Source organism: Calidris pugnax, unplaced genomic scaffold, assembly GCF_001431845.1.
Source record: "Calidris pugnax isolate Ruff unplaced genomic scaffold, ASM143184v1 scaffold19, whole genome shotgun sequence".
Taxonomy (NCBI): Eukaryota; Metazoa; Chordata; class Aves; order Charadriiformes; family Scolopacidae; genus Calidris; species Calidris pugnax.
In genome coordinates this window covers 337,207-344,554 of record NW_015090775.1, presented here as the reverse complement: position 1 = coordinate 344,554, position 7,348 = coordinate 337,207, and the positions used below count along the sequence as shown (strand labels likewise).

Below are 7,348 nucleotides of genomic sequence, written 5' to 3'. Positions count from 1 at the left end.
CTTCTAGCCTCTACATTGAAGAGCTTCTGGGTTTTCAGGTCTTAAGTATAAATAATCTTCTAGAAAGATTCTGCTGGGCAGGAGAGAGTATTTAGGGATGGGTTGTTTTTAGCTCAAGGTCTTTTCAACTCTCCTGTAAGTATGTAACAGAATAGCACGGATGATAACTAAATGTATGTACCAAACATCCATCTAACTGCTTGAATTACCAATACACCAATGCTGACTTATACTTCATTAGTTCATGGTCTTATTTTTAACAAAATATGTCCATGTTTAGTAATATTAATGCTGATTTTTGTTTAATGGATTTTTTTCTTAATGCCAGGCTGCTGATTACCTCAACCTTCAGGGATGATGGATAAATACATTGTAGAGAAATACACTGTAAAGGAATACACAGTTTACATATATTTTTTTGTTCACTTGGACTGTGGCTAACACAGGTCCTGCTGCTCCAGGTTATAATCTATATGACATGGATGTTTGAACACTGAGACCCTCTGCACAACTGATTCAAAAATAATTTGGAAAAAAAAAACGTGCCAAGCCTTAAATCTCTAAGGAGATAATAGGGGAACTGCTGTATTTACATGACCCACAGGGCCCATACTACCACATGACTGGTGTTTATTGCTTGCTTTAGGTTTTTAATCCCTCGATTTTCAAGCTAGCTTCATGAATCTGAGGGATCTATTGTCTGCGCCCTTGGAAATGGCAGTAGTATAACTTTTCTATTGTCTGCGCCCTTGGAAATGGCAGTACTATAACCCCAAATCTTTACCTGCACTTTTTCCAAGTTTAGCACTTCATATTACACCCAGGTACCCAGAAAGCAGCAACCCTCATCCTCACATGTCCCTCCTTCTTCTTACTTCTTCACATCACTGTACGTAAGCAAAATCCTTTAATGTTATTTTGGTGATCAGTGCGTTCCAAGAAAGGGATAAATTTACTCTCTAAGTAACTGACATTAGAAGCCATTTTGTAGAATAAATCTTCTCTGCAGTTATCACTGGAGCCTGATCTTCCCTCCCGTGATCTTTAGAATAAATATGGAAGGTCTTAAATTCCAAATTTTCTGATGCGTCTTTTCCTGATACTTTATTTTAAAAAATCCCAAATGAAACTTAGAAGCATTTTTTTAAATTGAGTTTGAGACGAGTTCAAATTGGGTCTGACTTAGGACTTTCTTAGATTGAAAACAATGTGTCTTTTCCTGATACTTTATTTTAAAAAATCCCAAATGAAACTTAGAAGCATTTTTTTAAATTGAGTTTGAGACATGAGTTCAAATTGGGTCTCACTTAGGACTTTCTTAGATTGAAAACAACACCTGCAAAACCCTAAAACTGTGTTACCTCTAACCTTGAGAAGTAGAAAGAGCTGTGAAATTTAAAGAAAATGCCTTGCCTGTGTTACCTCTAACCTTGAGAAGTAGAAAGAGCTGTGAAATTTAAAGAAAATGCTTTGCATATGTTTGTTTGTCTGGTTTTTTTTTTTTTTGCTACTGGGTATGAATCAGTAAGTGTGAGTTAAGACTATGACCATTCAAATGCAATATCCAGTGCTAGATGTGCAGCTCCTGGGTCTAATGACAGGGGCTGATACAGAGAAATATTAGTGAAGAACTTGTCAGTTTCCTAAATCACTCCTACTTTCCACCAATTCCTGCTTTATGATTACTATAACCCTCACCTGTGCTTATGGGCTTCTTGAGACTGTGAAGATAGTTCTGGAGTGGGAATTTTCAAAATTCTTTTGATTGCAGTTTTAATTAGACTCATTAATTACCACTGCGCTTTTTAATTATTTTCCTGTTTGTCAAATGTTCTGTATTACACGTGTAGTTAAAAAAGCTGGAAAACCACATTCTGTAAATTTAAAGTGATACAAATACTTCTCCTTTAGGAACTGGGTTGGGTCACAGGGCATGAAAGAACTGTTAAATAGTCACAACTTTTCATCTGCACTGATCTGGGTTGGATGTGAAAGGTTTTGTATCCTATTAACAATCTCCTGAGCTAACCAGCCCCTTAAATGTGATTACAAGGATCACGCATCTAAGACCTTCAAAAGGGGTTACGGAGCTCTTTTGATCAACGAAAGAAAATATCTGCCAAAGCTCGGGGTTGCCTCAGAGAAATCTATGCATTCAATAAATAACTCATGCTTTTGGGCATGCTCGGTAATTCATTATGGTGGATGGTATTTATGATCAAAGGAATAATAAGCTAGCTGTAGCAAACTATGTGGTGGTTTTCCTAGAGGATATTTACTCAAGTGTCGCAGGAAGTATTGTTTCTCTGTAATAAACACCAAAAGGGGAGGAGTTCCTCATATTTGCTCCAGGCTGTGCTCAGTTAAGCAGCCAGAGAGGTCAAAAAGCAGTTCCCCAGAGAGGTAAGTTCTTTAATTCTTATAGTGGTGGTCTCTCTTCTGCTAGTTAAACGTGCTTGTTTGGTTTTTTTAAGTTTTCCATTTATGTATCTGCTGATCTTTTTATGCGTCAGTTTTTATTTGCATATGTACATAATTAGCCATCAAAAGACCTCCTTGTGGGTAGAATAGTATTAAAAGCTCACTTATAAAGAAAAGACAACAGATGAAAAGAGGGAACATGTGCCTTAGGTTCCACAAGCCCTCCATAGCCGTGCTGTGCCCAACTGCAGGAGGACCTCCTTTTGTAGGGGGTCCACAGTTTCCAGAACAGCAGAATCCTGCCTTTATTTGGATGTAGTAAGGACTTCCACAATACAGGAAATACTTTATTATATATAACATAGTCTTTATTTGGTGCCTTAATCACTAGAGCATCTTTGCCATTAGAAGACTCTGGGAAAGTAAAAGTCTGAGTTTATAAGTTCTGAAGCAAAAGAGGTCTAATTCTCCTTATGTATGCTTCTGGTCCATTATGTTACAATGAAAAATAAGACTTATTCTATAAGCGATTGTCTAGTATGATCTAATTTTGAAGATGCTATGAAAGGGTTCCTGTTCACACTACACACAGTAACTTAAAAATATTTTTCAGACTCACACCTACAATATTTCTAATGAAGTTAAAAACTACATTGAAAAGCGAGGAGAGAGTCTGAAACTGATGAAATTGCAATCTGTTAAAAAGATAGTGTAATATAGATGCTGTCTCATGGCATTAAGCACAACTTAACCTCATACCAGGTATAGCTGGCGATGAGGACACTTAATTTATCTTTTAAAATATATCTAGATATTGCCAATACATAACACTTGCCCTGAATAATTTCAGATATACTTGGAGTTTAAAATATATCTAGATATTGCCAATACATCAACACTTGCCCTGAATAATTTCAGATGAATTTGGATGGAGAGTGAGCATATACCCATGTTCTCTCAGGAATGTTGAAATTTCATCTGGAGGGCTTCATAGAGAAAAGTAATGAATGTTTGGGAAAAAGGAGGGGAAAAAGCCAAGGCGTGTTGAGGTGGAGAAAGAAGAACATAAAGAGGTGAAATAAAGGGAAAGGAGAAGGCTGCATGACACTGAATGTCACTTAATCACCTCATGCCTAGGTTTTCCAGCATTAGTGTTTATTTGACACAGATTGTCATTAACTAAGGACTGAACTCCTTGTTTGACCACTGCCTACCTCTGTAGGCCTCAGAGGTTGTTTGTGACTTTTACTGTTTTAAACTAGGATCTTTTCCGCAGCAACAGGCTGTCATTACTTACGCATCCCTCAGGATCATCTAAAGGTACTAGGTTTTGGGAGTTTCACACACCAGTTCACCTGAATAATTAATTATTGCAGAAGACCAGAGTGTGTACAACACTTCACCCCAAATGGACTCAGTGAGGTGAGCTCATCATGGATTTTTGCCTTTGAGGCCCCTTTGACAGAAGACAGAGCACTCACTGGGAATTTCAGGCCTTCAGAGGTAAGGGACAGTGACTTTGGCACACAGATATCAAGAAGCAGACAAGGTGGGCAGCAGTAATTCTGTTTTCAGACAGCACTGCTAGAAGTGGAAAGGGACATACGAACCAATCGCTGCAGTTATTCTCTTTTCTGGCTCCTAAGACTGTGTCTAAGCACTTCTCAGCTCCTTGCTCCAGGCCTTGGGCGCACGCCAGCTCTGGGAGGAGAGGTGAGAGTACACACCATCCCTTTTGTACCCAGCTCCCCACTGAGGGGCTTTGAGACCTTTCTCATGGCGCACTCCGGTCAAACTTCTGCAGGATGGGTGGATTAGACTGTCACGCTTCTGCATGTGACCTGCCATCCAGCCAGACACCCAGCCTGACGGCACTGGATGCTAGGTACTCCTAAGCACAACTAAAATCAATGAGAGTTTGGCTCGGGGAGGGGGAAGCTTTAACAAATGCCTCTCATGTAGCAATTCAAGCCTAAAAAATACAGGGGTTTTTACAGCTGAGGCCCCTATTCTGTTAGTGCTTCCAACCCCGATTATAAAAAAGGGATTATAAAACTAGGAAGCTCATATTTGTGTTTTTATAGGGTCTCAAGCAGGGGAGGGGGAAAGGTTATGAAGGGACAGAGCAGCCAGCAATGAAAGGAGTTAATAAAGACTATATGGCACCTTAAACTTTCCCTCATAAATTCCTATGTGCACAATGCTGTGCACACTCTAAAAATGTTAACAAGTTTTATACAGTAAAGAAATGGTGCTTTGATGAAGGGAATTAAGGAGGCCTCTCGTCCTTACAAATATCTGTCTCATAGCTGTTTAGCTTTGGGGTTTAAGAATATAGAAGTTTCTATCGATTATTTTACCACAATGAGGAATTCTATACGGCTTCTTGTCCTTGTAATTTCTTTGATACCAGCTCTGGGAGGAGAGGTGAGAGTACACACCATCCCTTTTGTACCCAGCTCCCCACTGAGGGGCTTTGAGACCTTTTTCATGGCACACTCCAGTCAAAATTCTGCAGGATGGGAGGATTAGACTGTCACGCTTCTGCATGTGACCTGCCATCCATCCAGACACACAGCCTGACGGCACTGGGTGCTAGGTACTCCTAAGCACAACTAAAATCAATAAGAGTTTGGCTTGGGGAGGGGGAAGCTTTCACAAATGCTTCTCATGTAGCAATGCAAGCCTGAAAAATACGGGTGAGGATTAGACTGTCACGCTTCTGCATGTGACCTGCCATCCATCCAGACACACAGCCTGACGGCACTGGGTGCTAGGTACTCCTAAGCACAACTAAAATCAATGAGAGTTTGGCTCGGGGAGGGGGAAGCTTTAACAAATGCCTCTCATGTAGCAATTCAAGCCTAAAAAATACAGGGGTTTTTACAGCTGAGGCCCCTATTCTGTTAGTGCTTCCAACCCCGATTATAAAAAAGGGATTATAAAACTAGGAAGCTCATATTTGTGTTTTTATAGGGTCTCAAGCAGGGGAGGAGGAAAGGTTATGAAGGGACAGAGCAGCCAGCAATGAAAGGAGTTAATAAAGACTATATGGCACCTTAAACTTTCCCTCATAAATTCCTATGTGCACAATGCTGTGCACACTCTAAAAATGTTAACAAGTTTTATACAGTAAAGAAATGGTGCTTTGATGAAGGGAATTAAGGAGGCCTCTCGTCCTTACAAATATCTGTGTCATAGCTGTTTAGCTTTGGGGTTTAAGAATATAGAAGTTTCTATTGATTATTTTACCACAATGAGGAATTCTATGCAGCTTCTTGTCCTTGTAATTTCTTTGATGGATTAGACTGTCACGCTTCTGCATGTGACCTGCCATCCAGCCAGACACCCAGCCTGACGGCACTGGATGCTAGGTACTCCTAAGCACAACTAAAATCAATGAGAGTTTGGCTCGGGGAGGGGGAAGCTTTAACAAATGCCTCTCATGTAGCAATTCAAGCCTAAAAAATACAGGGGTTTTTACAGCTGAGGCCCCTATTCTGTTAGTGCTTCCAACCCCGATTATAAAAAAGGGATTATAAAACTAGGAAGCTCATATTTGTGTTTTTATAGGGTCTCAAGCAGGGGAGGGGGAAAGGTTATGAAGGGACAGAGCAGCCAGCAATGAAAGGAGTTAATAAAGACTATACGGCACCTTAAACTTTCCCTCATAAATTCCTATGTGCACAATGCTGTGCACACTCTAAAAATGTTAACAAGTTTTATACAGTAAAGAAATGGTGCTTTGATGAAGGGAATTAAGGAGGCCTCTCGTCCTTACAAATATCTGTCTCATAGCTGTTTAGCTTTGGGGTTTAAGAATATAGAAGTTTCTATCGATTATTTTACCACAATGAGGAATTCTATACGGCTTCTTGTCCTTGTAATTTCTTTGATATCTGGGATGAGATAAGTAGCCTTCCCCATCGCGAATATATTCACATGGAAAGTCCATCCATGAACTGCCTGGTCTCGACTCTGCTTTCAGGAAAGGCACAGAACATAGATAGCTCTGAAACAATTCCACTGCTGAAAGCAAAAACCAGGTCCAAATGTTATTAGTAAAATGGAAGGAGACAAACTCAACACGATATTCACATGGAAAGTCCATCCATGAACTGCCTGGTCTCGACTCTGCTTTCAGGAAAGGCACAGAACATAGATAGCTCTGAAACAATTCCACTGCTGAAAGCAAAAACCAGGTCCAAATGTTATTAGTAAAATGGAAGGAGACAAACTCAACACGACAGAAGTCTCCAATGGAGGCACACGCTCCCTGGTGCTGATTGAAGTTCGGCTGCTTCTTCGCAGCAGATGTGGCAGGGGTCCTCCAAAGAAAACCTAAGCAGCATAATTAAAGACTGGCTTGTGTGTCACACAGGAGCTCTACTGATAAAATTCATCCATTTCCCAACTTTGGAGTACTTTGTCTTGCAACTTCACCCTGCTACTGTGGTTATGTTGTGCTGCCGCGGCGCTGTCACCTCTCTGCGATGGGTAATAACGTGACCTGTGTGCACGCAGCAGATCTCAATTATTTTTAGCGGACCAGGCTAAGTCCATTAGGTTTAGGCAGGGCAGCGCGGCCACCGGCCGTCCCAGGGCAACCACTCCCGGCTCTCCCTTACTAAATCCCCAGCCTCCCCGGATGCTCCCCGGCCCACACGGGTGTAATCCCCCGTTGGGTGCACCGGGCCCGGCTCTGGACGCGGTCGTGCCGCCATCCCAGGTTGGTTGTGGCCCACCCGGCCCGGCTGGACGCTCAGCCATTGCCCGGGAGGGGAGGCCAGGCTGGGCCAGGCCGCCCCGGCCCCCCCCGCCGCGCCTTGCCCGGGGCGGGCCGAGCCCTCCCGGCTTTGCCGGCGCTTGAGGGGGATTAAGCGGGGCAAACCGCTCATCCGCCGCTGACCCCGAGGGGGGACCGTGG

General features: G+C 42.1%; 1 protein-coding gene across 1 annotated transcript in view; it reads left to right on the top strand.

The window, feature by feature from the left end:
• The first annotated feature begins 2,299 nt into the window (after window positions 1-2,299).
• The window catches only part of MYO3A (myosin IIIA), a 122,795-nt gene continuing 117,746 nt past the window's right edge, over window positions 2,300-7,348 (top strand). Inside the window, exon 1 of the mRNA XM_014945894.1 lies at window positions 2,300-2,403. The gene's annotated coding sequence lies outside the window, so the exon portion shown is untranslated. The remainder of the gene's footprint in view (window positions 2,404-7,348) is intronic.